The sequence below is a fragment of the Pygocentrus nattereri genome, chromosome 1, assembly GCF_015220715.1.
Source record: "Pygocentrus nattereri isolate fPygNat1 chromosome 1, fPygNat1.pri, whole genome shotgun sequence".
NCBI lineage: Eukaryota > Metazoa > Chordata > Actinopteri > Characiformes > Serrasalmidae > Pygocentrus > Pygocentrus nattereri.
In genome coordinates this window covers 31883750-31893749 of record NC_051211.1, presented here as the reverse complement: position 1 = coordinate 31893749, position 10000 = coordinate 31883750, and the positions used below count along the sequence as shown (strand labels likewise).

General features: G+C 41.7%; 1 protein-coding gene across 4 annotated transcripts in view; it reads left to right on the top strand.

The window, feature by feature from the left end:
* Positions 1-10000, top strand: part of kmt2e (lysine (K)-specific methyltransferase 2E) — a 57605-nt gene that overhangs the window by 11350 nt on the left and 36255 nt on the right. Inside the window, exon 2 of one of the 4 annotated variants that reach the window (XM_017707578.2) lies at positions 4528-4657. The exons of the other annotated variants lie outside the window; for them this stretch is intronic. The gene's annotated coding sequence lies outside the window, so the exon portion shown is untranslated. The remainder of the gene's footprint in view (positions 1-4527; positions 4658-10000) is intronic. 4 annotated transcript variants of the gene reach the window in all.

The window sequence follows — 10000 nt, the reverse complement described above, 5'->3', positions numbered from 1 at the left end:
GCTGGACGGCGTATCTGAGGGAGAAAGGAATGAATTTGGTGCATTCCTGTAACAAATCTGTCCTGCAGCATCACTCCCACTGTGTGATGTGGTGATGTTAGCTGTGTATTTCTACCTGTGGGGTAGCAGAGTGTTTGAGTTGCTTCAGCATGATAGCCTGCTTTTTAGATCTCATCTTGAGTGAAGTGTTTCAGTTACAAATGTAGTTGTAAAGAAGAAATGTTGTCAGTATTGGCCAGTATATTGCCATAATAGAACAGAGTAGAACATGCATATAAATATTCTACTATGTTTGTGTGTTCTTTACGAATCTGAAGTTGTTTTTCCCCGGGAATGTACATCCAGGCCTGGAGTCTTTGTTTTCAACAGTGTAGCTTTTAATATTATTTATTGGATACATATAGCAGCCTACTGGGAGTCTTTACATATTTTCTTTTGTCTCACTGAGATGAAAATAACAGCAAAAGTTTCAATATTAGGGGTGTAATGATGTATGGGGATCAAAACGAATTTAAATTCAGAGATAAAGGTTCAATTTTTTTATGTATTAGTTTTTTTGAGACTATTTGAATCGAATGAACATGTATTTAACCCCAGTACGTGGAAACATCTATCTATCTATCTCTCTCTCTCTCTCTCTCTCTCTCTCTCTCTCTCTCTCTCTCTCTCTCTCTCTCTCTCTCTCTCTCTCTCTCTCTCTCCCTCTCTCTCCCCCCCCCTCCCTCCCTCCCCCCGCTTCTCTATCCAGGGACTTAGTAAGGGTGTCTCTGTTTTCTTGTTTGAATCCTAAATGAGAGCGTGTCCTTTGGGGCTACTTTTTTTTTTTTATTTATACATAAGAAAGTAACTGCAATAGCTTGGGCCAAGGAATCGTTACTCAACTCAAAACTGTCCACAGAATAAATTCGTTCTGTGGACTCTTGACATTCAAACTAACCACTATTATTACTAAAACAAGCAGCTGCGCACTCAAAAAATAAACCACATGCCTGCTAATGGTACTGATTGCAGCAAGCAAGTTTTTTTCTTATTTATCGTAGTTTGTTCAACATGTTTGTTTTATTTACAGTGAAACAGCTGGAACAGCTCTGTATTAACCCTAAAAGTTAAATTTAAACTGCTTTGGTTAATAATAATGAATTTATTGACTTATGAAAATTTCTCAGCACTTAGAAGATCGCATTAGTTGCCTATAGTTGTCCAAGAATCTGGGTAAAGGCCACCGCTCACCAAACACACTGCATAGCGTCATGTAGAAGAGCACTGCTATAGAAGGCCATCAGGGAGAGCCTATAAACTTATAAATTGAATGACATGAAGCCTTCAGCATCACTCATCAGACTTGGCATCAGTTTACGACCTCTTCTCAAACTCTGTTTTCAAGCTGGATTATGCATGGTGAGAAAGGCTTTGATAGCAACAGAGATAACCATTAGCTTCTGTCTATTTATCTAAAAGACTGCTTTTCTCTGTAAATTTCAAGCAACATGTATTGTAGCGTGGCTTTCTGTGCTCTCAGTATGTTATTTACTGTAGTATTGACAGAATGCTGAGTGGCATGCTGTGACACACAGAGAAATTGAGCAGTTGGAGTGGAGTGTTTGTACCTAGTGTGTGAACTTCTATTAAAAACAATAGTTAAAATTTTTGGACACTACAACTCGCAGAGTTCGATGTGCGCTGGACTTAACCTAGCTAACTGATTTGCTTACTTGCTCTTAAGAGATACTCAGAGTATCTGTTGTCAGTACATATAGGTAGTCCAAATAAAACATGTAAAGGTTTCATGTAGTTTTCATAAAGTTAAAGCAAAATGTTACCTCAATTTCACCTTCGGAGATGTTCACTGTAGACGCTTTCAAGAGGCATGAAAATGCCAGTGATCAGATTGTGATCAGATCACTCAAGACTGATGTTAATAGCAGTTATGAACAGCCCGTAAATGAGCACTGACCTGTAGAAATGCAGCATGACCGTTTATGGTGCATAAAACCAAATCTTGAAAGTGGACCCTGGGGACAAAAAGAAATGCAGAGTGTGGGTCCCTTAGCAACAGGTGACTTGTCTAATGATGATGTGGTTAAGCTTTCATTTGTTGTTAGCTACTTTAGCTCTGTAGCTCTAGTGCAAATTTGAATTGAGTTTTAGGTGAACTATCACTTTAATACAGCGCCGCTTTCAGGTAAACAGGGTCGGATGGGCCTCTGGTCTCTGGTGAGCAGCGCTGAGGGAGGTGAGCGTATCAGGTGACGGCTTTTCTGCACTGTATAGCTGTAATGGAGCCAGGCATCACCTGCACAACAGGTGGCTCAGAGAGGATACAGCTGCACTTCCTCTCTCTCGCTCTCTCTTTGCTCTCGCTCTCTCTTTGCTCTCTCGCTCTCTCTTTGCTCTCTCGCTCTCTCTTTGCTCTCGCTGTCTCTTTGCTCTCGCTCTCTCTCTGCCTCTCCTCCACCCCACTCTCTGGGGGGACATGGGGAAGGGAAGGTCTCTGAGAGTTTTGTATTCTAAATGAGACCAGGCTGACTGCTGTGCTTTGTTAGACATATACTAAACTAAAATGCTTCGAGATGTTTTGTTGATAAATATAGGCAGGAAAAATAAACAAAATTTAGATCAATTAGGCATAAGTTGTTTTACACTGCTGTTTATTAAAAAAAGACAAGTTCATATGTTTATAAGTAAAATCCAACATTTCATATTTTATGGTAGCTAGCTGGTTAGCTTGTGGCTAAAGGTATTAGCTTGGGGCAAGTGCATTCACTTGTGGCGAACGTTAGCCTTTGAAAAGTGTTAGCTCAGGGCTAACGTTAGCTTTTGACTCGTGCATTAGCTTAGAGCTAACATTAGCATGTAGCTGTAGCATTAATGTGAGGCTAGCAGTATATCGTGGCTTGTGTCTTTGCTCAGGGTTAAGAGACTTGTGGTAATAATGCATTAGCTTGGTGCTATCTTATTAGCTTGTGGCTAGTCGATGAGATCAATGTGCTGTAAAGCACAGCTTTTGTGTATTAAATTGATGCACCACTGTATCGTAACAACTAATTAATCAATCTCTCTCTCTCTCTCTCCCTCTCCCTCTCTCCCTCTCTCCCTCCCTCTCTCTCCCTCTCCCTGCGCTCTTCTGCCTGTGTATGTGATGTCATGGTGTGAGCCAGGCATGAAATCGATCATGTAACTTTGCCTTTAATGGGGTCCAAGTGGTCTTGGCTGTTCTTTTGTCTGCTTGTGCTAAAATGACTACTGCACTCCCCCCAACGCCCCCCCCCCCCCCCCCCAATACTTTTCCATACTTGTGTACATACATCACAAGTCTCAAATAATCTGAATTTAAGTGTTCTTACTATTTAATTAGTGTTTTTTTTTTTTACACCATGCCCAATGTATGGTAGTTATACTATCACAGCGTGTGACTTTAATCAAACACTACCCCAGGGACATTTATTTTGGTCCATAAGCAGATCATGTTTAGCATTTTTCTGTAACTTTATTGGTGTTGCTCCTTGTGTTTGCTAGGAGTCATTCTTCTTTTGTTATATTGAAATATCATGATCCATGATTTGCTGAGCCAAACATACAGCAGGCAGCAGTGCAGGGCATTGCCCTCGTTATCCTGTGTGTTTGAATGAAGGGCAATGTCTATTCTATTCTATTCTATTTATTTATTTAAATTAATTATTTTTTTAAATTCCTGGTTGTCCGTGTTTTTTTAGTTTAAATCATCAGCTCGACGATCACTGCATAGATAGTCTGTCAAAGACGAGCAAAGTGAAAGATTCACTAAATGTAGGCTGAGCATAAGGGAGAAAGAGAATTTGAAACATTGACCTGTAACAGTGCAGCACTGATTTTGATGTATAAAACCACACAAATCTCATAAGTGAACTTTAGGGAAGTAGAAAATGTGGGTTACGGACCCTTAAATAAGCAATCTGTAAAGAAATGCAGGACAGAAGTAATTTTGTGAACGCGTAATGACTCTGGTTGTAGTTGGTGTGTAATACAGAGAAAGTATCATGGAAAAAGCCACACCACAGAAGTCACAATGAAACTTCAGTTCACCTTCAGGAAATGTGGGACATCGTCAGTTTTTGTGGTAAAATAAAAAAAGCTGCTCTAGTAAACCACATGAGGCCTGCAACAACATTGACAGAGTTTTGTCCACATAATTGTTCTATAATGTCCTGTAATGTTCATATGATCCACACAGTTATTTAGGCAGGTTTTAAGACTCTGCAGGATGTGTCTTTCATTTAGTGCTCTGTAGTGTTTGTATGATCCACACAGGCATCTTATAGCTGTCATTGTAGAAATCATTACAACCTACACAATACAGCACATGTGTTTCTATGGTATATTTTAATGTTTATGTACTTTGAGGTTTTCCGTCATGTGTGTATGTTGTGTGTTAGCTGGAACGTGTGTGTGTGTGTGTGTGTGTGTGTGTAGTGTGACTGTGAATGATGTGTAAAGTCATGTCAGTTGGGGTTTGGAGTTACAGAGGAATTTTGCTCTATTTCTGTGCAGAAAATCAAACAGTAGCAGGAGAGGGAGGAGGGGAGAGAGAGCTGCAGAAGATGACTGGGTTTCCCTGCTGCTGTCACAGAAAGCAGGATTTCCCCCCTCCGTAGTACTGATTCTTTATTTATATAGACAGGTAGGGCTGTTGTATTGGCTTTCCTTTTGAGCAGACTGAAAGACAGATGGATTGTGTTAGTCTGTTGCTCTCTGAAATCAGTGAGAGTGAGAAAGGTGTGTGTGTGTGTGTGTGTGTATCAATGCTTTCGCAACTAAATCTGTTTTTTTATCTTTTGTTTTATGGATCACAAACTCATTAAGTTGCGTTAAAAGTCAAGTCTTTCTCCTTCTCCTGTAAAGTTATTAATTTGGAGGTACAAGATTTTTGCTGTCAGCGACAGTATGTGTATATCTATTTGTGTACGTGAGTGCATGTGTTTGTACACCTAGAGAGAGACACTGAGTGAGACGTTGAAAACAAGCTACAGAAGGCAAGTGGGGTTTCCCTGACTGCTGTAACAGAAACAAATCACTTGTGTCGAGATGGATGGGTGCTTCGGTGTGCGTCATTGTGGGGAAAAGATAGTAATTGTGAACGTACACAGTGCATCTGTGATAAAATGTTGAATCAGTAAGTGTGCTCATAAAGATCCACGTGTATGTAATGTATGCATCGATAAATAAATACATAAATAATATATACATACAGGAGAGGGGAGAGAGAGGGAGGAGGAGGAATGATTTCCTATTGGGCTCTACGCTCTACCTTTTTCTCCACCCTCACCCTTTCATTTTACTCTTGTCTTCTCCAAGCTCTGTGCACTAATCCTTTTTATTTATTTATTTTTTCCTTTTCAGAATTATTGCGTCATTCTTTGTCGTCGTTGATGGCCATACATGCCTACTTTTCTTTCTTTTTTTACATTTTTTAAATTTAATTTAAAATTAAGTGTTTAAATATCCGTTTTCTTCTCCCGTTCCATTTAATTTGGCTCTGGATTCCATCCACCCTTCGTTCTCTCCTCTCCTTCACCCCTCCCTTCCCCTCTCTCTCTCTCTCTCTCTCTCTCTCTCTCTCTCTCTCTCTCTCTCTCTCTCTCTCTCTCTCTCTCTCTCTCTCTCTCTCTCTCTGTGTGTATCTGTGTATCTGTGTGTGTGTCTGTGTACGGTTTATTTAGGAAGTGCAGTAGGGAGGGAGAGAAATCCGGCTTGGACGGAGGGGGAAGGAGGAGGGAGTTTTTTGTGTGTGTGTGTATGTCTCCCTTCCCCCCCTTCCTCCCCTCTGCGCTCTCTCTCTCTGCCCTCCTCCCTTCTTTTCTTTGGGCTGCATTCTTACAGAATGATGGACGGTGAAGCTAAGACTAGTGTGTGTGTGTGTGTGTATAAATGTGTGGGTGAGGCTAATTCTGTGATTCAGGCAGAAATGCTTCACTGTACAGTTGTTTGTTTTTTTTCTCCTTGCTCAGGTCCCCCTCCACCCTTCGTAATGTCTGGTGTAAGAAGTGTGTGTGTGTGTGTGTGTGTGTGTGTGTGTGTGTGTGTGTGTGTGTGTGTGTGAGAATTGAGTATCCTTGTATCTTGAAGGGGAGGTAAGAGCATAAGGAATATATGTAAGAGATTTTGTGTGTGTGTGTGTGTGTGTGTGTGTGTGTTTGGGTAGTGCGCATGCGTGCATTCTTAAGCAGTGACGGCAGGCTAACAGTACTGGAGCAGAAAAAAGAAGCGTGTTCATGTGTACGTGTGTAGAAGCTGGAAAAACCAACGACTCGTTTAATTTCAGAGGAAAACACTTCAGTTACACCCAAACACAGAAAACTCTGTACTTTACCCTTCTCTTTCTTTCTTTACTTTCTTTTTGTTCTCTCTCTTTCCCTTTCTCTTTCCCTGTTCTCTCTCTTTCTCTCTCTCTCTCTTTCTCTCTCTCTCCCTTTCCCTGTTCTCTCTCTCTCTCTCTCACTGTTCTCTCTCTCTCTCTCTCTCTCTCTCTGTTCTCTCTCTCTCTCTCTCTCTTTCCCTGTTCTCTCTCTCTCTCTCTCTCTCTCTCTCTCCCTTTCCCTGTTCTCTCTCTCTCTCTCTCTCTCTCTCTCCCTTTCCCTGTTCTCTCTCTCTCTCTCTCCCTTTCCCTGTTCTCTCTCTCTCTCTCTCCCTTTCCCTGTTCTCTCTCTCTCTCTCTCTCCCTTTCCCTGTTCTCTCTCTCTCTCTCTCTCTCTCTCTCTCTCTCTCTCTCTCTCTCTCTCTCTCTCTCTCTCTCTCTCTCTCTCTCTCCCTTTCCCTGTTCTCTCTCTCTCTCTCTCTCTCTCTCTCTCTCTCTCTCTCTCTCTCTCTCTCTCCCTCCCTGTTCTCTCTCTCTCTCTCTCTCTCCCTCCCTGTTCTCTCTCTCTCTCTCTCTCTCTCTCTCTCTCCCTTTCCCTGTTCTCTCTCTCTCTCTCTCTCCCTGTTCTCTCTCTCTCTCTCTCTCTCTCTCTGTTCTCTCTCTCTCTCTCTCTCTCTCTCTCTCTCTCTCTCTCTCTCTCTCTCTCTCTCCCTTTCCCTGTTCTCTCTCTCTCTCTCTCTCTCTCTCTCTCTCTCTCTCTCTCTCTCTCTCCCTTTCCCTGTTCTCTCTCTCTCTCTCTCTCTCTCTCTCCCTATCCCTGTTCTCTCTCTCTCTCTCTCTCTCTCTCTCTCTCTCTCTCTCTCTCTATCTATCTATCTATCTATCTATCTATCTATCTATCTAATATATATATATATATATATATATAAACCTACAGACTACATGACCCCTGGAGCTGGGAACTGTCATGTCTCTACAGAATTTTCATATGTCAAGCTGATATAGTATGCATGTCATAATTTTTAAAAAATGCCATTATAACAAAACCTACCATTCCTGATTCATGTCCTGTACACCTGTGCGATTTTCATTTTTTGTTTCCCTCCGTTTTTGTCTGTGCTGCATGACCTAGTCATAACAGAGGTGTGATCTAGGGCCCGTTCTGTCCCAGCATCTGCCTCTTCCTCTAATCCCCTCCCCTTATCTCTCACTCTTTAAATCTCCCACACGCACAGTCTGAATGCCCACATTCATGCTGTAATGCCTCCGTCGCCACCCTGTTTGTTGTTCTGGGGGAGTGGGGGGATAGTGTGTCAGTATGACATATTTAGCCTCCCCTTGGCTGGGATTAAAACATTACTTGACAGCGAAGCTCCTGATTGGCTGGCTGGCTGTTCTTGGCTGTCTGTCATCCTCTTTAATCCCGCCTCATTTTAGCAGCATAGTTTTTCCGCTCCCTCCATCTCTCCCTCTGTCTGACATCAGGCCTCGGTTAATTATTTATCTCTCCGTCTTTCCGTCCGTTTCTCTCTTTCAGCCGCACTATTACACGCACAGTCAGGCTGTTCCTCTGTTACATCATGCATGTGTGCTTGCGTCCTCGTGTGTTTGTATGTGGTTAGCTCTGTAGCACCCAGATGTCCACAGGACGTTGGAAGACGTTAATCAGAATCAAATTTTATTGTCTTGTCTTAAAACTGAGATCCAATTTGTGTACTTAAAAAAAGAGTAGCAGCCAGTTCTGATCCAATATTTATATTTTCACAAACAATGCTATCACATACTTGATATACCTGTAACACTATTGAGGTCAGATAAGATAGGGTGCCAATTAATACATTAAAATCAATTTTTTTTTCCTTTTTTTTTTTTCTGATATGGCCTCCTGTTTTTAATAGGTGTCTTTAATAAGGTGACTTGTGTTTATAACACATTTTTTTACAGTAGAGGTGAGGCTGTGGTACATTTGACGTCTTTATTTTGCCACAGTGACATTCTAATTCACCGGTTGAGGGGTGAATTATATTGGGTCGATAGTGACGCGCCTGTTGCTTGTTACTGGTGTGTTATCACGTCTTGAATATTCACGTCTCAGTATTTCAGTCTGCCTCGATGATTTAATAATGGTTAATGATCTAGTTTGATCAAACTCCTTTATGAATGTAAAACTCTGCAGTGAAATCACATTTTGATACACGCATACTGGCATACGCTCAGCGTTTGTTTTTGAGGCTACCTTTGTGAAAGGACCAATTTAAAGAGTACGTGTTGCTCTACAATATGTTACTGCAATTACTAGACAGTGTCCATTTATGGCACCTCTGCGACTGTGTCATAAATAGAGCTCAGAAAAGAAGCAAAGGATGGGGCTTAATTTAGCCCATACATGATCCATTGAACTATGCCTGCATCAGATCAGGCCATCCTTGGTTGTAGAGTACACAGTTGTTCCACACAAAACAGCCATGTGCACATACAAGCTTCCTTTCCTGATGCTCACACACTTGTTAATTTAAAAAAGTGTACAAAAAGTAAAAACAAAAAAGGTTGTTGTGAATTACAGTGGCCGAGTAAGCGGTAGCAGTACTAAGTAAAAGAAAATAAGAGGAAGGTGTGAAATACTCCTGTGCCATGAAAAATGCTAATGTGCGCTGGTCTGTTATTAGTCTGTCTTTGTGTGCATGTTGGTTTAATGTTCTACTGTGACACTGGTCAGTTGGAGCTAATATTTGGACATTATAAGGATGTTTGGCTGCATTTTTAGAGGCAGAACCTGCATCTTTTATAAGATAAAAATAGCAAAAGAAGACAAAGATTAGCTTTTGGGTTGGGGAGCACAGCAGTAGTTAGCAGTGAGATGGGCAGGGAGACACTCCACAGAGACAGGAATACAAAGACTGTGTGTTAGGGGGAGGGGGGGGTCTCCATCTCTCAGCCTTGGTGAGATCATTCACAGTGATTGTGTTGAAAGGATGGATAAAGGGAAGAAAGGCTGCCTCCATGTTGTTTTTCTTTTCTCTTCATTCATGGCGGCTGTGACGAGCGTACATCTCCTCCTCCTAGTGGTCATATAGTGTAACTGCACCGTACTGGTTTTTTGGTTTTTTGTTTTTTGTTTTTTTTGGGGGGGGGGGGGGGGGGGGGGGGGGTGCTGTAGAGGCAGCATTCATTTTGCGCAGTTTGTTTAGCTGTCTTTACTTCCTATCAGTTGAATGAGCAGGTGTCTACAGAAGTTTGAACAGTCATTTTCCTTTGAAGTTTAGGGTAATGAAAGGGAATTTGTACCCTCTTTGCTGGCTGGAGTAGCAGCCTCTAGTCTTAGAACGTTGAACTTTGGAACTTTGGAAAGTTGGAACTTTACTGTGAGGGTTTGATTTGCATTCGGTCACAAGAACGTTAGTGAGGTCAGATACTGATGTTGGGTGATTAGTTCTGGACAACACTCCAACTCATCTCAAATGTACTGGATAGAGCTGCATCACTTCAAAGAAGATAGGAGGCTGCCCTTTGGCATTAGGCCTAGTGACCTTAAGCTCTAAGTGCACTGCTGAGTGCTTGGGTCAGAAGTGGGTGTGCTTTAAAGTAGCTGAATGAACTCATTAGTAGAGCTGTCTGTATACGTAAAATGTGCATGGTGATAATTATTGTGACTTCCAGATAAAGACTTCT